The 25026-nt window shown below is 30.1% G+C and overlaps 1 long non-coding RNA gene across 1 annotated transcript; it reads right to left on the bottom strand.

Moving 5' to 3' along the window:
• Positions 1-14020: 14020 nt before the first annotated feature.
• Positions 14021-18280, bottom strand: LOC132747239 (uncharacterized). Its single transcript, XR_009628100.1, has 3 exons — positions 18180-18280; positions 17157-17248; positions 14021-14491 (listed from the first exon to the last, which is right to left on the bottom strand). It is a non-coding gene; the product is annotated as an uncharacterized LOC132747239 (long non-coding RNA).
• Between the last annotated feature and the right edge of the window lie 6746 nt (positions 18281-25026).

The raw sequence follows: 25026 nt of genomic DNA, 5'->3' as shown, positions 1-25026 counted from the left end.
GGCGTTAAAACATAAGTTTTTGTTTTTGGCGTCACTTAGGGGGATTTTGTTTATCCTTTGTTTTAAAAGTTTGCATGAACATGTTGTATTATTCCGGGCCTGGATTATTTTCAATATTGCTGTGTTTGGATTTTTTACTTTTCTATTTCCTCTATTGTACAATTTTTACGTAAGCATACTATCTGCCTGGCAGTTTTAACTTTGTGCTTTGTGATTAAAGCAAACATCGAAATCCTTTCATATTTAGAAGCCTTGCGGTTGTGCCCTGTTTTATATCGTCCTGCTTGGCTCATTGCCGGTTGTCTAGTATTGCTGGGTGGTGTTGGGGGATGCATCATTCCTTGTTGACTTTTGTTTTTATATTGTATGTTTTCTTTCCTGACATAACTAAAGAGGAATATATTTTGCATAAAAGATGTCAATATAACAAAAACAGAAAAAGCATACGACACTGAAAATCTGCAAGAGTCGCTTTTCTTTAAACACCAAATATAAAAGTAAAATTGAACTTATATTTAGGTTTTAATTCGAAGTTTTGCAAGAAGCGAAGAACAACTATAAGTCAACAAGCGGGTGGTGGGTGAACTATAATTTAGAATAAAGACCCCGCACAGTGAACAACGATATAGTACATTGATTATAATTTCATGCTCTCGTGAATTTAAACTTTAATCAATTAATATGCCTCAAGATCGATGCGTTGCTAAAATCAAACGCGATTGCCATTTTAAATAGAATATGTTTGATAAATAAAACAACATTATCCTGGCTCGATCAACAGGAAAAGGCGTAGTATCTCCGTACAAGCTGAGTCTAATCGTCATTATTTTTGTCTCACATCGCCGATTTGGTATCGCTGTCTTAGGCTCCCAGTAGTATACACTTCCCTGGGACTAGGGAGCAAAACATCAAGATTTTCTTTTACTTCCTCCATGATTTCTGGTTATCTAGTGGGATGGTTTACATACGCTCTTAAGATAAGTAACGTCTCCTCTACTTATCTTGACAGATTTCCTTTTCTCTGAAGCAAACTACCTGAAATATGTGCGTAATTTGTGATAATAAGTTTTTTACCTTGTTTGCTTTGCTAGTGTATAATATACGAGTAATTGTATGGGAATACCCAAACCAAACAGCCTGTGGAAGGACAAATCTAAAGGCAGTGCTAACAAAACACAGTAAAGAATAATTTAATTAAACACACTGAAAGGTAAGCATTTTAGTACATCGAATTTTATTTAAACAAACTTACCTTTTTTGTTGTTATCCATTTTTATTCTCAAAGATATATAATTCTTTAAAAATGTAGCGTAAAATATTAGTGTAATGTACGGGCATTGCACGAAAACCACGTGCTCAATGTTTATGTTACCACGATATATGCAGGGGCGGACCTTGTCTTGGTAATTGCTTTGCTTTGGTAGCTCAAACATTTTCATTATGAACCACAATTTTTATGTGGTTGCTGATTTGGAACACTTTGTGCGTCGTGTTGTCGCTAACGACAGCACATCTTGTCGTTAACATAGCACAATAAACGGCGCGATGTCGTGCGACGTGTTGTCGCCATGTTACATTGTCGCTAGGCTCAAATCGAAGGATTGGCTATTTCTATATCGACAACGCAACACAGTGTACCAAATCAGACATCAAACTTGTGGCACATAAGCCAATAAACGATTTCAGTATTCGTTCGTGGCATTCGGTTTTGTCTACTTTTGTTCATCAATATTTCTTCTTTTTTTCTTTTTGCAGCAATGATAGGTGCATACTGTGTTTTTTACCAGCATTGGTGCAGCCACACGCGGTTCCAGTGAATTCGTTGATTTATTACGTATCATTTTCATTCTCTTACGATTGCCACCTGACCCTCTTTTAGACATTAGGCATCGCTTGTTCGGATCAGATGACGATATATATGGTGGCCGAAATCTCTTTCGTTCCTTTGCGCAGCATCGTTGGTGACATGCGAAACACCGGAGACGAGTTTGGATCTAATCGAACAGCTTGATATTGTATTCGATTGTTACTTCGTATACCGAAGTTCAGTTACGACTGATGAACGCATGACAATAGTTAAACAATAGTGAAAAAATGTCGAAAATTAAACAGGTATATTCGACAGTATCGTGTATGTGTTGAGCATGCCATTGCTAAAATTAAGAGTTACAAGTCAGTCGGAACGATATGGAGACATCGTCGAAAGGTTTTACCACGTGTTGTAACGATTTTTATTAATTTTTATTAAAATGTACAAAACAAAGTTACATTATTGCTCACGAAGTTAAAATCAAAACAACAACAACAACAAAAAATGGCCAGGAATTTTAAAATTCATTAGAGAAGTTCAGGCAATTACAACTTGATGTTTTCTACCTTTCATTCGTTTTGTTTTTACAATACTTGTGAAATACTCATACGAGTTTATACTTTATGTTCTTTAAAAACTTAAGTCATTATTAAATTGTAAGACAAAATAATTTACTTGAAACATAAACACATTTTTTTCTCTCTTTTTTTTTGCAATTTGTTGAATTTAACAAGTTGACTGCCAAACCCTAAGTTATTTTTTTTGCTAGTATATTCATTTCAAATTAATCAAATTTGAATAATTTAAGTGTTCATTTTATTATGCATTCTTTTTTATTATCTTTACTTTACCCGTCATGAAGTTTTTTTTTGTATCGTCAATGTACCATTTAATCATAGATTATATGATGTATTCACTGATTGTTTTTTTATGTCGTCAAAGGTGTGCGAGGACAAAAACAAAACATGTTTTAGACAAATGAACATAAGCCGTCACTAGAAAATAGTTCACAGTTTATGAGACAAACTGATGAAATATCCAATAAAGAAAATCTAATATCGCGTCTATGATCTACAAAATCAATCTTATTTATTAACTTGAAGGGTTGTTTTTGCTTCCTTTAACATTTTCATTGAATTGTAGATATAAATGTGTATAGCTCACTTATATACAACTTATTTACACATATTCCCTATTATAAGTTTATGTAACCTTTTTCATAATTGTCAGTGTATTTGATAAAACAGATGAATTTTAACATTGAACAGAAATTTTAAAGAACGGCAAGAACTTTGAATACAATTAAGAATTAAAGAATGCATTATAGACATGTAACTGATAAACAAAAATATACAAAATAGATAGGTAGAAAATAATATATAATTGAATTAAAATCATATATTGCACTGCCGCCCGTGATTTAACTTATAACGTGTTTTAAACATTCTACTCGTTTGTATATAATTTCTTTAAGATGCGTTTATGAATGACTTAAAATTTAAATATCTACAATTTTTCAAATAACAACAATCATGAAAAGGTATGATTCTGTAAGCCAAGTCAAGTATTACAAGGATTCAATATTTCAACTTTTTGTGTTTTCCTTAATTTTCTGTGTGTCTGCTTGTCTTTCATACATATTTCCTTGTATTTTATTATAAGACAGGGTATATATCATTTGTTCATTACAGTACTGAGATTTATTGACGGAAGGTTTCATTCTGTAACCTACTAGTAAGCAGTCAATCGATAGTTTGTTTAATTATAAGTCAATATATATTGAAAAAAGGGATTTCAATGATAAATAATATATATAACCATCACAACATAGGTCAGAATACTGTATTGATTTTCCAATAGACTTACATTTAATTTATAAGAAATGACCACTTAAACAACGTTTAACTTGAGTATTTATGCTGAAGGTGTGCTTTTGTCTAGAAGAATGACATGCTTGACGCTTAAAAATGATTTTTATATGTTGTTGGCCGACCAAACTTTTCGCAAAATGTCCCGAAAGATCATAACCCTCCCAGAACAAGACTGACATATACCTTTTTAAAGTGCAAACATCCAAATGAAAATATATTCTAGACACTTTATGAAACAGTTCATTTTCTTAAAAAATCAATGCAGTGTTAGTTTCTTAATTATTCTTTAAACTTGTAAACATTACATGTCCATCCGATCAACTGATGTCCCCCATTCAATTTTACGGGTTTCCCGGCAATTTTTGCAGCCATTCGCTGACCAAATTACAATACAGTTAACTGACTATACTGTAAAACTGTCATGGGGATCTGCATTTAATACAAAACGGCGATTGATTAAATAATCCGTGAGTTTCTACGATCTGAAAAATAGTCTCTGGAGTCAATAAAATCAAACACTACCAACAAATTTTGCCTCTGAGCAATGAAATATTGCTGAATGTGTTTTGAGTAAATGTTATTGTTTAAAATAATACACTTTCTGTAACACCCAATGAAAACAATTGTTTCTTTAATACTATACTTGTATATGGTTCCATTAGTAAAATAATACTACCATTCAAAAACACAAATGCATGGTTACACTTACGTTAACAGGATTTGGACCTTAACCTGGCAATTTGGTTGTATTTTATTATTTGTCTGAAAGGTTCTTTTAGACTTGCCGTGATACACATTTAAATGTGACGCTTGATTGCAAGAGGCCATTTGATTTTTTTCAAGAAAGGATAAACCACTTACTGTTTGCATACGAATAAAAAATTTCTCACTCATCTAGATATCTTGGCAAAAAAATTGATATAAGTTACTATTATCATTGCGTTGTCACATATCTTTATATTATAGGCATATTCAAGTTGCAAATATATATCTTCAATTGCTTTGGTTGACTCTTGTTATAAAACTCTGAAACAATTTTGGAAAATTCAGTGTTGGTAATGTATTGAAGTACTCTATCTTACTAAGTGACACATAATGTAATGACAATGTTTGGTCTGTTTATTTGAATATATGGCAATTTAGATGCAGTAATAAACAACTTTTAATACAGAGCAAACACAGTAATGCAACCTTCACGTCGTCAGTGGCGGTTTTTCATTATTTACAAGACAAAATGTTCTGAAAAAAGGGAAAAAATGGTAATTTCAAATGCGACATCATACTATTATAAGGCCTTTAAACGTATTATTCAGATTATGTATGGATCTGCAATTTAGCGAAAACGGCTTTAACATGTCTTTATTTATGTTTAAGATAAGAGTCAATTCAAATTGAATGTGTTATTTATAGATTATAATTTTCTAAATAGATTGATGTTTGTATTATCTGATCGTCTCCATTGGAGTTCATCAAACAGCTATAGAATAATGATTTCCATGGCGCCAATGTTTTCAAAAAATAAATGAATAAATAAGTATGGAACTTATTACTAATTACTTGATATAAAGCTGGTTTTATTTATTAAACTTCTCCCAGTGTTATTCGCTTCATTTAGCAATTAAGAAAACAAAAGTTAATTATCGAAAAGACCGACTTAGAAAAACTTTAACAGAAATCGACTTCATTATGCATATCTGCAATCTTGATTACAATTCATTTCTAGGTTATGCTAAAGCACTTATTTGTTTATAAGATTTGTTCAAAACTGTCAGTGTTGATCATAATGTATATAGGAAAACGACGTTTACAAGTGAATATTAAGTGAGTCTGGTCTAATATAAAAATGTTAATACTGCAGACGATCTTGAGAATTGAGTACAACAACTGTCGAATAAATGACGTCATTACAAATTAAATTGTCAATCAGCTTAGAGTTATATAGATGATTAAAATCAATCACATTGTTTGACATTTCTTCAGAAAATTCAAATCGGTATATGTAATATATTTACAAGTGGCGTGAGGTTAGCGTTTAATTGGTAATATCTTAGTTGTATATTTTTCAGTTAGCAAGTTTATGATCGGAATGACCACTCTAACAGTATAACCATCTATCGCCTTGTATTGTTATTTCGTCCATCATTAGCATTTGTCATTTATGCCATTATTGTAGTAAAGTAATAAATAAATTCATTTGTATTTTAATTGACATTATACATTAAATAACAATTTTTATTGTTTTCTTCGTGAAATAAAATTCATATTTGTTTTCCAATTTCAGTGTCACTGAGTAAGTTTGTTAAAGATAAATGCTTAACTTGTGAAGTGTTATATTACCGTAGATGATATAAGATGATTGAATTGAACTGATAACGACTTTGTATGTTTGTTTAAAAGAAAACGAATATGTCGTTGTTATTATTTATAGGGGATTAATTTGAATGCTTGACACATCAAGCATTTATATTCATATATTTGTCGTGTTTATTTCAGTCTTAAAATCATGGAGAAAGGCAAATACTGTAATTTAGCCTTAATGACGTCTGTGGCGGTTTTTCATTATTTACAAGACATACTTTCAGAAAACAACTTGGTAATTGCAAATGCGACATCATCCTTTTCATTGGCCTTTAATTGTATTATTAAGATTATCTATGGATTTGCAATTTAGCGATAAGGTATTAACATTTTTTATTAATGTTAAAATTAGGTTTAGAGTCAATTCAAATTGGAATTTGTTATTTATGGAACACAATTTTCTAAATAGATTGATGTTTGTATTATCTGATCGTCTTCATTAGATTTTATCAAATTGCAATAGAATCATGACTACCTTGGTGCCGATGATTTAAAAAAATAAAATAAATAAGTATGAAAGTAACTACTTATTATTCGATATAAAGCTGGGGAGTTTTTGTATCTATTAAACTACTCCTAGCGTTATTCATTCATGTTACAATTACGAAAGTAAAAGTAAGTAATTGGAAAGACCGATTTAGAAAACAAAGAAATAAAACATAAACAAACATTCATTATGCTTATTTTTAACTTGATTACTATTCATTGCCCGGTAATCCAATGGTACTCATTAGTTGATAAGATTTGTATTAAACTGTCAATAATGATCATAATGTATACAAGTAAATGTCATTTAACAAAACAAACTGACAAGGGAATATTTAGCGTGTCTGGTCTAGTATAAATATGTAAATACTACAGACGTTCTAGAGAAATGTGATAAATAAATTCTAAAACAACTGTCGTTTAAATGACGTCATTACACATAAAATGGCATTGGTAAATCAGCTTCTAGTTATATAGATGATTCAAATCAATCACTTTGTTTCACATTATTTCTTCAGAATATTCAAATTGGCATATGTATTATTAATATAAAGGTTGCAAGGTTAGCATTAAATTGTTAATATCTTAACTGTATATTTTCCCGTTAGCAACTTTATATGAATGACCACTCTACCACTATAACCAATTTTCTCCTTACACCGTCCATCATTAGCATGTGTTAATCATGCAGTTTGAATCAATTAAACTGTATTTAAATTGTCAATACACATTAAATGACATTTTCTTTTGTATGTTAACCAGTCAAATACCAGGTTAGCTGAATAAGTTTTCCCGGACCTTTTCTCGGCACGCTTTTTATTTTGTACGATTCAATAATTCAGAAAATCAAATGAATACAAAACTTTTTGAAATATTTATTAATTACAATTACATCTTTAACTATTTTTTATAAGATATTTTATTCTATGCTAACCAGTGAAATACTGGGCTCGATCCGTGAAATCAAATCCATATCACTCAAATTGTGATTGATATAATTTTTGTTTACGTGCATATAATTTTTGTATCATTTAAAATTTTGCCTTCTTGTCGTTTAATTTAAGCGTGGTCACTACACGAAAAAACAAAGAATATCCTCTATTCATTAACATTGTGCTATTGATCTCGTGAGCGATGATTCATCCTTTAAATCATTGTCAACATGGACGTACTCATACGCTTTATCAATATGAATAAGTTCATCCAAATTGTAGTCAACCAGAATCACTATCATCTGAATTTGTATTAAATAAGCTATGCAAATGCGGAAAGCACGAAACTGTGATTGACACATTTAAATGGTTTAACGTTACTTACTGTAGGTAATAGGAGATAAATAAAAGAACAACATCAAATATCTAGAAAATCATTATGAATTGAGACAGTTTAACTCGATCTAAATACTTTAAAGTTTCTATATGGATACCTTGCATGGGAATGTTAATTTTGATTATGCAAAAATGCATCAAAATAAAGCATCTTAATACCATGATATCATATTTTAATTTTATTACAAGATTATATTGGCTAATATTGCAAAGGAAGCGATTTTCATTCAACCTTATCTTAATTGATATGATAATTTGTTTAGACATTATTTCCTATCTATAATTTACGACAATTAAATAAAGGTTTAATAATGTTTTATATTAGTTAATTATTGATAACACACAAAAAGCTTAATATAAAGAGATTATAACAACACTACACCATCTGCAGTGATTACAATCAATTTTGGCAAAATATATGAGTTAAAAATAAAATTAAATCAATGTTCAGGCCCAGCTTTACGGACTTTGATTTAGTATTAAGTTGTTTTCAACGAGTAAGGTTTTTAAACAAGATGATATATTAACTAAATCATATCTCATAATTATCCTTTTGTAATTGAATTAAAGGTTCTACTTGTTCTTGGATAAGGCATAACTACAGTTTCTGTTTTACAGCCACAATTTGGATCTTCTTTTCACAGTATGTGTAATTTTGGAATACATACATAATTATTTTATTAAATTTACTTGTAACGAGGTGATATATTTCTACTATATGCACATGCTACTGCTTTGATATATCCTATCAATAAGCAAAACTATACATCAAAGAGTGACCCTTTAATACATCAATATTGTGTTACATGTTTAAAATAGTCAAATATGTTTGTCTCAGAAGCTTGAAAGAAAATGTAATGTTACATTTTAGTTATGCTGGTGGTTATGTTTCAATATTTTAAAATCTAAATTATTTTTTTACACATTAACAAACAAGACATGGAATAATTAATTATTCAATGCAAACAGTTCGGTTTGAAGCCTTCGTCAGTGTATAATACATGTATTTATTTCATTTGCATTTATTTACTATTTTTTCTTATATTATTTCATTCATCCTATTTAAACATGATGTGTACATCTGTACATAATAACGTTCTACAACTACTACTACTACTGCTGCTACAGCTGCTGCATCTGATACTGCCTGCTGCTGCTTCTGCTATTGCTGCTACGGCTACTACTACTACTACTACTACTACTACTACTTCCACTACCACTTCCACTACCACTTCCACCACCACCACCACCCCCATCACCACCAGGACCACCAACACTACTACGCCGAAATCTAAGGCACTTTTTTTCGTAATAAATCTATATGGACAAAAATATTTTGATCTTTTTTCAGAGTTACTCCACAATGTTTCATAAAGGTAAGATGAATGTAAAGGATAATTTTATTATACGAGTACGAGTAATTTTCCGAAAGTTTAAAAAAATGGTAAGTTTGAGTTTTTGTTTCATGGAACATTTTGCAAATAATTATACTGATGGCGCTACTTTTTTCGGTACATTGCCCTGGTAACAACAACAGAGTAAATGAAATGACATCATTTCGAAAAAGAAAAGTTTTTACTGTGGTCCAGCGCTAACGCGTTATCCCCAAAATGCTTAATTGCTTACGTTATACCCTGTTGTTTAGAGTTATTACAATCTAGTACGCGAATCGCTTTATTTGGCCATTAAAATCAGAATATCGTACAAAGTTAAAAGCGGCGTTTTCTTCAAAACGTTTTATAACAAATACATGTAATAAGTACATTCAGTTTTCTATCTCAGATGACCACCCAGCAATTCAATGTTCCAAAGTCATGCTAATAAAACTGTTTTCCTTTTTGCAAACTTCCTTGTGATATTTATACCTGACAATACCTTAAGTTCAAAAACATCGGTCAATATGTCTGTTATTTGTTATTTAGTATCACAAGTTAGCAATTAGGGTCAGTGTACTTATATCTTACTTATATCTTACTTTTCCTTTTGGATACCATGTGAAACTTTAGAATTTATGTATACAAACAATGAGAGGTATTCGCCATAAAAATGTTTCAAATCATAAGACCTGTCATTAATAGAGTATGAACTGTACTGTTATTTCAAATAAAACATCAGACTTGTCATAAATTAAGTATCAATTGTATTGTTGTTTCAATTTAAACATCAATCTTAACGGTCATTTAGGATAAACTTTTAATGACCATCAACAATTAAATCGAGGTATTGTTTGAATACACTGCCACATATAATCCTGTTAAGGTAACACAATGGTGCATTTCGGAGCTGACACAAAGGTAAGAAAAAGATGAAGAACGAAAAATGTATGTATATCATAAAAAGTGTATTCTTATTGTCAATGTTTCATTTTGTGAGAAATGTAAACATGATCAATTAAAATATGATACAGTTTTCTTCAAATCTGCATGAGTCTCTTTTTTACCTCGTAGCTCGGATATCGTTTTGTAAGCCCAAAGATATATTGAACTCGCCAGAAATGCATCTTATTGTTATTGCTTTAAATACTTTACCAATTAATACTTATGTAAATCAAGACTGATAGAAAGTCGTTCTTACACCTTTCACATCTTTTTTTTATTTTAAGGTTGACAGTTTAAAATCCTATACTTATTTGTGACATAAGTGTTTAAAACTATTTATTTGACGTTCATAAAACATACTTCAATACATTTTGAAACGGCTTTCTCTCAGATGCAGATTTTCCGTTTTCCTCCAAACTTTTGTTTATGAAACTAAATGCATGTTTGTAAATTTTTAGTGAAGATCAGAAAGAAGGGGACTTGGACGATAAAATGGTGTGTCTGATTACAAATACAGTGATTTCGATTCCGAAGGAAAACGCAAACAATGAAAGAAATTGGATCAATGTAACACTCGATTATACATATAACACTTACATTTAATCGTCATTAATGAAACTGTTTCTGTTTTATTACCAATAATGTAGTTTGGAATTCTTATTTCTCAGCAGACACGTGCCAAATGACACGTTAATAAATGTAGTACAAATGTACTATCATGGAATCCCAGTTTGATTAAAAAAATTAAAGAAATTTCCGATACAAAATGGTATAATTTAACTATACTTAATAATGTGCTGTTTACATAATTGGACGTATTAATTCAATTTCGATAATCAAAATATTGATATAATATCAGGGGAAAAATAATGATTTAATAATTTTAATCACTTTTAGGAAAGTAATTTTTATCTTATTAAGACAGCTTTTTAAGGTTAGCTTTTCTGTTTACAATTTATCTAAGTCAATCCGATCAAAATTAGATTATGGTTCTGTAGTATATGGATCTGCAACAAAATCATATCTTCAAATGCTAGATACCATACATCACCAGGGTTTACGTTTAGCTTTAGGTGCTTTTCGCACCTCACCTGTAGAAAGTCTATATGCGGAAGCTGGGGAACCATCGCTTCATTTTCGTCGAAAAAATTTATCTCTTCAGTATGCAACTAGAATTTCATCTAATAGCAAAAATCCAGCTAAAAAATTTATTTTCAAACCAAGTGATACTGAAATATTTGTTAACAAACCAAAGGAAATTAAACTATTAGGCCTTCGTTTAAAAGATGATTTAGATAAACTTAAAATTAATTCAGACAGTATCCTTTTAATTCCCTAAAAATAAATATTAACCTTTCAAATATAAAAAAGTAATCAAATTCACCTGAACATTTCCAAGAGAAGTTTCTAGCGATTAAGGAAGAACATGAAGATTTTATACATATCTATACGGACGGTTCAAAAGAAGGTTGCAAGGTAGGTGCGGCTGTTTTTGAAAATTTTACATCTAGTATAAGGTTACCAGATAATGCATCAACTTTTACTGCTGAAGTAAAAGCTATAGATTTAGCATTGTCATTCATAGAACAGCATACCCGTGATAACTTTGTGACATTTCTGACTCGCTTTCTGTTTTAATATCTATCAAAAATAAAAAATCTGACAATAAAATGATAAAGAAACTTCTTTCACGATTTCATGATATACATAAAACAAAATCTGTTAAATTATATTGGATTCCAAGTCATGTAGGTATACGAGGAAATGAAAAAGTAGATGCTTTAGCTAAACAATCATTAAATTTTCAAAAAACTGACTTATAGTTACCTGTTCGGATTTTAGACCGGCTATAAATAAACTCGTATCATCTGAATGGTAAGCAAATTGGGACAACGCCGTTTTTAATAAACTTCACGATATAAACCCATCTCTAGATGTGTCACCAACTCTATTTCTGTCAAACCGCCATGATGAAACAGTTCTTCTTCGATGCCGAATTGGACACACTAAAATTACCCACTCTTATCTCCTCACGAATGACAATGCCCCTTTCTGTGTAGGTTGCAATGAAAATTTTACTGTCCAGCATTTTCTTCTTGAATGTCATGATTTTTCACAGGCCCGTAATAGATTTTATTCTGTAAATTCACTCAAAGAACTCTTTAATACAATTCCATCACAAAACATCATTGATTATTAGAAAGAGATAAACTTGTATTTTAGGATCTAATTGGCTCATTTTTATTGTCATTAACAAAGTTTTACATAACATTTTAAGCATATTATAGCATTCGGCACGATATGGCCAGTTATGTGTTGACGTGCCGTAAAAATCCAAACAAACAAAACAAAAAACAATCCGTTGGCCATATCAAACAAAAAAAGTAATACTTGTTCAAGTATTATGCTAATTAGGTTTAATATGATTAGATGTATGTGTTTAATATTTGAATCAGTTTTCTCCCCGACTTGTAAGCATCAATACGAATTGCTAAACTAAAATCACTTGTGTTAATCATCATCAGTGAAGATATTTGCCGGTTTAATCAATTTTCAATCTCATCAGGTATTCAAGCCAATCAGAGAAACGTGCTAATTTAAGTTTTATTACCATGATGTCTTGTGAAATAAACACTCATCTCAGAATCATTCTTGTTGTTCCAAGAACTAATGAATGCTAACAAGATAAGAGTCTTCCAAAATAACTTGGGAGTTAATTTCGTAATGTTCACACTCTCTCCTTCCGATGATCCAGATAATTAAGCTAGACGTTTTAGATTTTTTCATTCCTTCTTAAAACATGGTATTATTTGAAACTGGACAAATTATTTAACCTGGAATTCAAGTTTTTTCCCCTTTTCTTTCACTATAGTTCATATGTCTTACGTATAGCTCCCTCCAAGAACTCAAATTGGGTTCACTTAACAAGAATAAAATAGAGCATTTTTTACCAACTAAATTTAGTCCAATATAGTTCTATTACCATGTTCTGTGCAACACGTTTCTCTTATTGTTGATTGCAACCACTCGGTTTTGTCAAAAAAGTGTCACTAATCTAGGTATGTCAAACATGTTTCACTAATCTAAGTTAGTCAAAAAGGTTTCACTAATCTAAGTTAGTCAAACAGGTTTCACTAACTTAGGTTTGTCAAACATGTTTCACTAGTCTAAGTTAGTCCAACAGGTTTCACTAATCTAAGTTAGTCAAACATGTTTCACTAATCTAAGTTTGTCAAACATGTTTCACTAATCTAAGTTAGTCAAACATGTTTCACTAATCTAAGTTTGTCAAACATGTTTCACTTATTTAGGTTTGTCAAACACGTTTCACTTACTTAGGTTTGTCAAACAGGTTTCACTAATCTAAGTTTGTCAAACACGTTTCACTAACTTAGGTTTGTCAAACAGGTTTCAGTAATCTAAGTTTGTCAAACATGTTTCATTAACCTAAGTGAGTCAAACAGGTTTCACTGACTTAGGTTTGTCAAACACGTTTCACTAACCTCGATTTTTCAAAACACATTTCTATAACTTAAGTTTTTCAAACAGGTTTCACTAGCTTTAGACTTTAGTTTGACAAACATATTTCACTGTAAACTCTGATTCGTCAAACAATACAATACAATACTATTTCCATTTACATAATTATACTATTTCTTTGCCAACTTGAAATAAATGCTCAAATTTTTAGATTAATACTAAAATAGATTAATCTATAAAGAAATTAAGTAATTTTTTTCAGAGAAGTTTATGGTATATCATGATTTAAGTAATTATCCAATATTTTAACAGATAAAATGTCAGAGGAAAATCTTAATACGGTCTCGTGGGAAAACATACACACAAACTCCTTTTTTTAATTTATTCCATATGCATAAATACATTTCATTTCAAACATGCTTGTGACTTTGTTTCCAAATTGACTTAACATATTTTTTTCTATAAAATTGTTTATGCTTTCATTCATGCACAATTCATTTATCTTTTTATTACTGCACTGAACCCATTAAAAATTTGTCATATTGAAAATTTTTATCAGGCGATTAAAAATTGTCTTTTAGTTTTCATTTTATTAAGGCACTCCACTCAAATGTCAGATATCAAGTCTTTTTTACATTCATTGATACAGTTTAACTGCCTGTATTCTGTATGGCATAACTTTAATTAGAATTTAATGATTCTAACTATTGGAAATAATTTTTAAAAAATCAAGTGCTGTTGACAGTTCTTGCATTAGTGTTCTGATAAATATTCTTTCTTCAACATCTGTGTCGCTGCCATTGATTTTTCCTCCTCTTATTTAAAGTTGAATACATGTTTCTGTAAGTATACAAGATAATTTTTTTTAAAATAAACACATAAATGAACATAATTATTAAAATTCCAGTAAAATTCTCACGTCATAAACCTCAAATCACTCAAAATTGTTGAAAATATCCAGAATATTTAAGCATATTTAATCACATTTATAGTAATTTCCAAATGAGCTTTATAACCAAATTATATATGGAACATATATTAAATTTGTAAACCTTATTTAAAAAGCAATTCAAATACTAGTTAATGAAATATTATTTTTCTGTTTTTATTACATGTAATAGAATAACATTTAAATCTAAAAATTTCTGTTATATTTAAATTTTAAGTAATGTTGTAATAGAAACAAAATCGAAATGATTTTTTATTATTCTATTGAACCTTGAATAAACCTACTTTCAAACATATTTTTTTTAGTTTTAAATAGCTTTTTTTAATAATGTAACTTTGTAGCAATTAATATTTTTAGTTGATAATGCTCATAGAATCTGCTACACACAGGTTCTTAAATTTTCCTGGTTAATGAAGAAACAACCTTGCAAGTTACAGACCAATAATGTTAAATCTTATCTGATTACTTTGATTTTCGTTACTTAAATTGTGAAAAGTCCTGTTCATTTTTAAAACAGTTATCATTTACATTGCTGAATTGGATTTAAAATACAACTCTTGATGGGACAGCATGCTTGACTATTCTCAGTGCTTGATAATAAAATTAGCATTGACAATAAAAAAATGTAAGGACAAAAGGGCAGATATTTATTTCCAAATCCATGTTACAGTTATGTTATGACCTATTATTAATATGAGTCAAGAAAGGGGCATAATTCTGTCCATAATGCATGATAGGGCTCATTCTTCTTTCTGTCTACAGGTTGTGGGCACGTTTATTAACAATTCTGCAAAATTTCAAAGCTTTATGTCAATGGGCTTTAAAAATAATTTTGAGCTGTTATAGGAAATACATGGTGGATGCCGGGATGGAGAAGGTGATTTTAGAATAATTAAATTGTTTCATTTTTCTTTTTCCCCCGATAAAATAGCATCTGAATGCAATTTTGTTTTGCTGCTAAACATGTGACGTCATCGTGTGACGTAATGACTGGAGATAGATAAGTTTATACGGCAAGGCTTTTTGCAGCTGATGATATAGGCATTAGCAGGATAAAATTTTGTCTTAATGTTTGAGAGATTTATCTATTTCTGTCAATTGGTGGTTGGCATGATGGTGAACAAGTCTACAAAGTTTCAAAACCTTATGTCAATGGACTATGAAAATGTTTGATGTGTTACTTTAACAAGAATTCTATCTATAAGAAGGGTGATATTTCTGTCAAAATGCTTGATAGAGTTACCTCCTTCTGTCTTCAGGTTTGGTGCGTAATGGTAATCAAGTTTGCAAAGTTTCAAAGCTATAAGTTTATGGAGTTTGAAACGAAACATTAATATTAAGTCAAAAAGGGAATAATTTTGTCAAAATGTTTTTTTCCTCATACTCTCAACAAGAAGTGGCTAGTATGGTGAAAAGTTTACAAACTTTCAAAGACATAATATTATGTCATTGGACTTTGAAAATATTTGATGTGGTACGCTAACGTTAACGTAATTTCTACGTTGAAAAAAGGGCATAATTATGTCAAAATGCTTGATAGTTACCTCCTCCTGTCTACAGGCATAATGGTCAACTAATATGCAAAAACTGAAAGCCATATCTCAATGGACAATGAAAATATTTTTGACGTTATGACCAAAATTTAACATGAAATACAAGTCGAAAAATGGGGAATATTTTTTTCAAAATGATTTCATCCTGAACAAAAATCCATATATCAATGAACTATGAAAATATTTGAGCTGATACGCAATCTTTAAAGTAAATTATAACTCGAAAAGTGGCATAATTCTGTCTGAATGTTTCATAGTCTTACGTCCTTTTGTTGAATGCTTGTCTAATTTACCATAATAGCTCTACTTACTGACTGAAAGTCGACCGAAAAATGAATTGTATCTTCAGATAAACAAAGCAGTTGTAAGGAAAATTTCTATTAGGAACAGGCCTTTTTAGGGCTCTGTTATTTTGTATAAAGTGAAAAGTCAATGGATTGAGTGGATTCAGCAATCATTGACTAACGACCCCTAGACTCAATGTCTATTATTTGTATGCTCTATTGTTTTTGCCTTGCTCAAAGAGCGAAAACACTACAGTTGAATTTTAACATTAGGATATCCAGAAAGAAGCATTTATTGTAACAAACCTCAAGCTAATCCCCTATCAAGCAGATAGCGCTGTAAGGTGCTGTAAGGTGCATTATTATGTGATATATGCTAAGCACAATAAACATATATAATACATGGTTGATGTTTGAATACAGGAAGTTTATCCTAGCAAAATGGATAAACCTTCTCCATTTCGACATCAACCATGTTTATGACTTATCCCGGTTTTGTTTAGTTTAATGATAGATTTTTAGATTATCTAATTCAACTTTTCCACAATAAAAAAGCATGTACATCTAATTTTCATTGTAGCTAGCCTAACTTTGTGACATCATCAATTAAAGTTATGTAATATAAGGACTAGAGAGAGATAAGCAAGCATTTATCATAATCAAGATGATAATTGTTATAGACAATAGCAGGAAAATTACTTTTATGCTCAAAAACTTACTGTGTCAGAACATGCTGGTCCCTTTTCTGTCTTTAAATCTTATGTTTTTTGTTGTTGTTTTTTCTTCTGTCTGTAATCTGCATTCTGACAACCTGTAAATTAGAGAAAAAAAATGTCTCTTACAGTTAAGTGTAATGCATTAATTTAAACTTAAAATTGATTTTAGAGTTTTTCCTTCACTAAAGATTAATCATATTAATGTTAACTATAGTAATGTTTTTTACTAAAACCAAGACATTGTAATAAAGTTGTTGGTCAATGAAACTTAAACGACATCTCGTAGTGGGCATTTAATCTTATTAAATGTACTTTATATATATATATATATATATATATATATATATATATATATAACCAGTTGAAGTAAATAATAATTATTATTCAAGCATATTGAAAATTGGTTAATTCATTGAATTTAATTGATCAATAATCTCATATTTTGTACTGAATTTTTTCAATGTTACCTAAGTAAGCATTTATGTTATAATTCATATAGGAAACGTTGTTTTGAAAAATGACTTTTCTTAACAGTTTACCGTATTTATGTTATATGTGATAAAAAGAATATTGTATTAGCGTAGATTCAATAATAAATTTTTTGAACTTATCTAATATTCTCTATATCTGGCAAGAAAAATTGATATCTATTTCCATTCATGATTCTTATAACATGCCAAGAATGAAAGAGAATTTAAAAAGATATGTTGAATAACTTTAGGGGAAAGAAGTTATTTTACTAATGTCATTGGATTAATATAGCGCAATATCTGACGTCAAAGTAATGTGTATCATTTGCCTTTCTTTTTTATATACTAAGCATAAAGATTGCCATTACGCACTTGATCGTACAAGCCTGTACATTGAGGAATAGTTAATTTCATTTTTCGCTTGTTATCTATAGAGAGGAAAAAAATGGTAAGCACCTGGACAGTTATGAAGCTATAAGATTTACTCTAAAAGTTGGCAAAGAAGAAAAAACTTATTGCCAGTGTATCTAGTTGATTTAGGAATCAAAAATAATACCTTTATTACTTAAATTGATGGTACATCTTACAAAATTTTACTTCTGTTTCTGACATGTGCTTTCCTTGCCTGTACAACAGTCCTTGATGTTTTCTAAATACACACCTGAAATAGTAAAAAAATAAAACATCAATCACTGAAATATTACCTTCATATGTAGTGCGATGAATACTTTCACCATTTGAAGTTTAAAACTTTGAATGCCATTAAAAAGGTTTATCAACCACCCGTGCCGATTTTGCGACTCGGTAAATATGGTATTGCACGGCCGTGCATATATTTTGACGTGACGTCATTAGCGTTATACAAACATTGTGTAAAGACGCGCTAAATGTTAGCGTTATACTATAGGCGCGTCAATGAAAACTGACTCTTATTTCACTTGAAACGGTCTTTATTTTTGGTATTTGATAAATACAATATTAAATTCGTGTAAGACAAGTTCAATACTGAATTTATTGCACTCGTTGAATAAAATAATATTATTCTTGCCAGAGGCTCACATAATATAATTTTATTGAACTTACACTCATTCAATATCCTCTATATATGTTCGTCAAATTAGTTTAATTAAGTCATTGCTTAATTTTTTTTCTTTAGAACATTTAGATTTTTTTTAATTAAAATGTCTCCATATCTATAAGAAAACTCTATTTTCACAAATCAGGTTTCAGGTAGAGATATGTCCATTATATTTGATTAATACACTTGTTACTGTATAGAGTAACAAAATTGCCTCTGATTTCAACTGATTATGAGTGTCACCTGACCTATTATGAGTTTGCGGCCCGGGGCAGAGAACTAGTTAACAGCCCGTAGAACATGTGCACGTGCATAAACTGAAACAATGACGTCATATTTTATGTCATCAAATGGTTAACTGTAAAAATGAAGGTAGGTTGTCTGCACAAATCGCTTTATTTCATTATGTATATATAGCAACAAGTGTATTAAACATTTGGATACTGTTCTTCGGTATTCCGGTCACTCCCGGACTTAAATATTATGAAGTCAGTACTGGCTTGCCGGTCAGTGCTGGTCTTTGGATAAATATTTGCCAAAAAATGGGCAGATCTTTCAAGTGAAAAATGGTGTTAGTTTAAGGTTTAATAATTATTTTCATAATGTATTTGTTTAACAGTGATATAATCAGTCATTCTTTATTAATTGTCATTTCAGAGAGTTGTTTCCCCTGGACCATTGTTTTTCTATGGGTCAGTGTGTTTTTGAGAATCATGTTTTTTAATTATTGTCATTTAGTGGAATATTATTGTTATTAAAAATGTATTTTTTAATTCAAATTGCTTCCCCAGAGCCTTAAGCTTTGTTTAACCTAATTTTGTTTTTTAATGAATTATGATAGAGAATTTAATAAGTAATGTTAAATGGTGTCTGTTGTCGTATTTTTGGACCACTTTATGGATTTGGTTTGATATAGCAGTATAATATCGTTATTTTTCTTATTTAAATATAAACAAAATAATCTCACATTCTATTCAAAACTCTTTGTACATTATTCATTTGTAAATTTCCAGAAATAACAAAAATGTGTATAACTATTGTATTTATTGTGTTTGATGTAGAAGCACTTTAATGGTTCCATGAATTGGTAAGTCTGATATATTGTTGTAAATGTATAAGTTTTTTTTTATGATGTAATTACAATAATCGTGTGATAAAATGTTTAATTAAAAGAAACTGGAAAGATGTATGAATGAATTGTGCAATTCATGAAAGTTAAATCATAAAATGTACTATTTATTTAGAATGTTATAATTTAACTTAATTATGTATTTTCAGAGTGTGGGTTTTGGTGAGTACTGAAACTACAATACAAGATTGCTTGTCTATTGTTTGTCCTTTGAATTCATCTGAGATACATCCTGTGCCAACATAAATCCTTGATTTTTATTCACCCTTTTCATACCATTAATTTTCAAAGGACTTGCATTTTGTTAACTAATTAAACATTTTTGGTTTAATTTATTTTTGCTATTTCTATTTACTTATCTATGTACTGATAGACTGACACAAGACATACAATTTAGAAATGTGTTCTAGAATATATTATATTACTTATTCCTAAACCATTCAGTTTCATTTTGTTTCACTACTGGTTGGAGAGTTAACTCCGACACTAAATCACTATTTTCTTCAAATATCTTTATTCATTTTTGTATATATTATAAATTTTTACCCACCTAAAAAAAATTTGGTTCAAACATTTATAATTATATGCCTATTCATTTTTTGAAATGTAAACTGGTACTTCCTTAAGGTCCTGAATAAGGTAACTGAAACATGGTCTTTTTAACCCTGGACATTAGATAAAGTCGACACTTTAATTTTAACATAAAAGCTAACATGATTTTTAGAAGCAATCATTTATTTTTACATTTTATATGCTTTATCTATGCCTTATTGATAATTTAACAATTTTTAAAGAAATTTTCCCAAGTCAGAAGCATGTGTTCAAGACAATTCTAACTCCTGTCTGGAATTTAAGTAAAAAAAAAACGTTTGTGGCAGTTTTTGTGACAAAAAGTTGTGGTCTCCACAAACACATTTAAAAGTTTACCAAATTTAAAAAATTTCATCACAGTCTGTCTTTCTACTTTATTACTAGGTGACCATGTGTATGTTTTTTGACGAAAAAGGATAAATAAAAAAAATTAAATCAAGTGTCAGGGTTATCTATGTGTGGGAGTTATCTCTCCAACCAGTGTCTATTAATTGAATAAATCATTTTATCTTATTAACTTATGATAATTCAAGTTGTTAACGATCATGCATTATTCATAATAATAATAAATATGAAAAATGATCTGTTAATTATTGTCACCAAATTGACTATTGAGTGGTCAATTTTCAAGTCTCTATTTAATTGTAAGGAAATCAAATAAGATGTGCACTGTCAATGAAACCAGAAGAGACCTGTCAATGATGATGTGTTACCATTCCTACCATTCTGTATTTCCCAGAAATTCCTGTTCAAAATATACCTGGCTACACCAGGATTTACCGAATGGAGACCAGCAATTGACACATTCCATTGTATATTCATACAAATTAGCTCATTAACCAAATTTCTGGTCAATTTCAACAATTTTCTGAAACCAATCAAATAATTATTATACCCCTTTTGACATAATTACCTTAATAAGAACTACGGCAATCTCCTGGATTAGACCCCAATGTATTTTTTCAGGTCTAAAACTTGTATATTATACACTAAAGAAAACGGAATGAACCTTATATATACTCCTGGTTTAGACCCCGGGGTCTAATCCAGGATATAGCCGATTCTAGATCTATATAGATCTAGATTCTAAAAGATCAGTACTTAGATCTAGTTGGACATATTTTACTTTGTTTTACTTATGCTGCAATATGTATACCGACCTATATTGTCCTCCACAAATTTGATTTGTTTATTAGATCTGAATAAAAAAAAAAAAACATTGTAAAAACTTACCACCATTGTGTTTTATAAATTCCTAGTAGCACCACAGACGCTGGTCTCTGATGTCATGTCATAGTGATGTCATCTAAGTGCAACCCCGTGCTTTGACGTCATAATATTATGTGTAGAATATAATGGATGGGTCCATCATTAATTTTAATGCTTGATTTTTTTATTTTCAATATTTTTTTTTTTTTTTTGAATGTTTTAATGTCTGTGGATCCTAAACCTTTTGATACTAATTAACATTTAGACTATAAAGAATTATTCAATTTAACAAGACTTGCACCAGAACTTTACTTAAATTCAGAGTCAGAACTAAGTGTATATTTATTTTTTTCTTTTGTCGTGTCATCTTTATATTTCATGGACAGTATGCGCATAGAAATTCATGTAGATAAAAAACATATTTTTATTCCATATTTCCCATTTTTTATGTAGATTTATGTCTGATTTTTTTGTTACCCTTTCAGTTTTATACCTGTAAAATGTCCATTTTTTCTACTCGATTCATATCTCACGCGCACAAGTATCAGACTTGTAAGGCTATCTGATTTCTACAAGAAGGCGTTCCCTGTTGTCACAATATGAAACCCCGGAAAACGAGCATCTAAATTTGATATTTCTCTGGCTTTCACTTTCTCTGCTGTCACAATAAGTAAACCCCAATAAAAATTAGCCAATCAATTGGCATGCTTTGGATTGCGGGTAACTTATACCTGCACTCCAGTTAACGGATGGTGCATGTTTAACTCGGACGGTGCCCAAACATTCATACGAAAATTTCTATTTTAATATATTTTTTAATTCATAGTTTTAATACATTTTTCCTCGACTTTTGCAAGATTGAAACTTTGTGGAATTTATGAAAACACTAAGGACAATTAAAAATAATTATGCGCCTATAGTGCACCTGAAGACACCATTTAACACGTACATTTCATTATTTCTTGGAGAGGACCCCTAGACCACGAGCTCATTTTAGTATAAAATGTCAGCAAGTTTATGCTGAACTCTTATTCCCAAGTATCTATAACAAAACAAATTAAATTTCCACATTAATTTTATTCAAGCAAAATATTGTATTTTTTGTATGCAATTGTTAGATTCTAATTTCTGTCTTGTAAAATCATGTATGCAAAATAAAAGATGTGAAAATAGAGTCGTAGTCCACGAACCTCTTATACAAGTTATTCATTTTAAGATTCATTTCATTTCGTTTGGATTTCGACAAATAAATTTTACGTCTGACCATTAACAAATTTCCATGACTAATATTGTACAACCAATATATTTTGTATCATGTATCATATAATATGAAATATATCTAAGCAATGTACAATGTGAATTTTTTCTTTTGACCGTCCAACATGTTGATTCGGACTAAAATTTATTGTTTTCTGGACAGTTGGGAAAATGTGCAATAATCGATCGTGCATATATTTTGGAATGACGTCATTTGCCTTGTACACTGATTTATTACGTATGTCTCTAAAAAAATTTCAGATCGGTCAAAGGGTATAAATGATGATGGTGGCGGTGATTATAATGATGATGTTGATGACAGTAATAGTCTATTTGTTGACCATAATGATGATGTTGATGATGATATTGTTGGTTGTTGTTTTATTTCCTGGTAATGATGATGATATTTCAAATTAAACGATACATATATAATAAAAAGGTTAATATATTTTAATGTACAATACGGGAATATATTTGGATGTGTACACAGCTTGATAATAACTTATACATATTAACATGTACAAACATTACACACAATATATAACAGGAAGAATACAAGAATGAAACTAAGTTGCATTTATATTTCAAGAAACTGTGGTCTCAACAGGAATGCATCATGAACAAATTGAGCAAATTGATAATATCACTATTATTGGACAATATAGACGAGAATATAATTTGTATACTAGTATTAGGCCATCTTTGTTTACAACATATTTGTTTTTAACTATATACAAGGTATGTCACAATTTGACAGAAATTCATTATCCATATTTTTATATATATATATATATAAATTTGTTATAAATATTTCAGACAAATTATATGGCCTAGCGGCTCCGGCTCTATTTCCAAACGACCCTATATATAGGGCCATATAATTTGTCAAAAATCTTTATAACTGCTGTAATAATAATTTGTAATAAAATTGTTGATAGGGTAAAGCAGTTCTGATTATATTTAAAAATAGCCGTTTATACAGGGCCATATAACCTGTCAAAATTCTTTATAACTAAATTTAACTACTCCCCTTGAACATTTATGTTTATTGTACATATTAAGAGAAGTGTTTTAGCTCACCAAAAATAGTCATGCTGCAGTTTGATAGCTTAACATGGACACATTTTCCATTCACTCGTTTCATTGCGTTTCTAATTCCCCCTAGACATACATTGTGAAATAGATATGAAGAAAGCATCAATTAATTGCACTTAAGTACTAGCTTAGTTGAATAGAACTTTGTAAAATTAAAAGGTTTATGCCTTCGTGACTTTCTCTGCACTAGATATGTATACTATTGATTTAAAGTTAAATTACCAATGAATTTGAACAATGCTCGTAATTTCTAAACGGACCCCCTTTCTAAAACTCATGAACTAACGTTTACCTTCGTTTACTTTTAGGCTCCAGTAACTACAGTTGTTATGCAATGTTTTTTTTTTTTTTTTAATATTTGTAAGTATCCCGGTGATTTGCATCAAATAACAATTCTTAGCAAATAATATAATTATAAATGTAATATCATAGATCTAGTCAGAATTTATATCTTGTATTTGAAACATTTTTTAGATTCATAAAACCATGAAACATTAACACCCCTTGCTATATTTTGCTTTGCAATTTCACGGGGATAGAAACCCATATGTATCTAAAAAATGAGCATCGGCAAAATGTATATGTCAATTTCCTCTGCTCCAGATGTGCAACATAACACCAGACGTCAATCGCAAGTTAAGTTTTTTTATTTTTAGACAGTTCCTAGTATGTAAAATTGAATCATTTTTTTAAAGGAAATCGAGATGTCATATCCTACCCTCCTGACTCTCCTTTAAACAACATAACCCATTAGCTGATGTAGCACATTTCTTTAATTCTAATATTCTTTAAAGAGACGGCAGGGAAAATTGTTTGTTGAAAATTCTCTCAATTTATAAGTTGTCCTCGTACTTTCCTACTAGTTCTTTTATATTTTTAGGCAGATAGCCACTTTGTGTCAAATGGAACCCATGATGCCATATCACATTCTTATTGACTGCCATATATATTGGGCCCTTGTTTTTCCTGTATGCCGGAGTCCAGGTTGTTGTCTTTTTCCCCCAGTAAGGTTGCAACTTCAACCTGTTCTCTGGCAGAATTTCC

The sequence above is a fragment of the Ruditapes philippinarum genome, unplaced genomic scaffold, assembly GCF_026571515.1.
Source record: "Ruditapes philippinarum isolate M1 unplaced genomic scaffold, ASM2657151v2 ctg5806_1_1_1_1, whole genome shotgun sequence".
NCBI lineage: Eukaryota > Metazoa > Mollusca > Bivalvia > Venerida > Veneridae > Ruditapes > Ruditapes philippinarum.
This window is presented reverse-complemented; position numbering and strand designations above follow the sequence as displayed.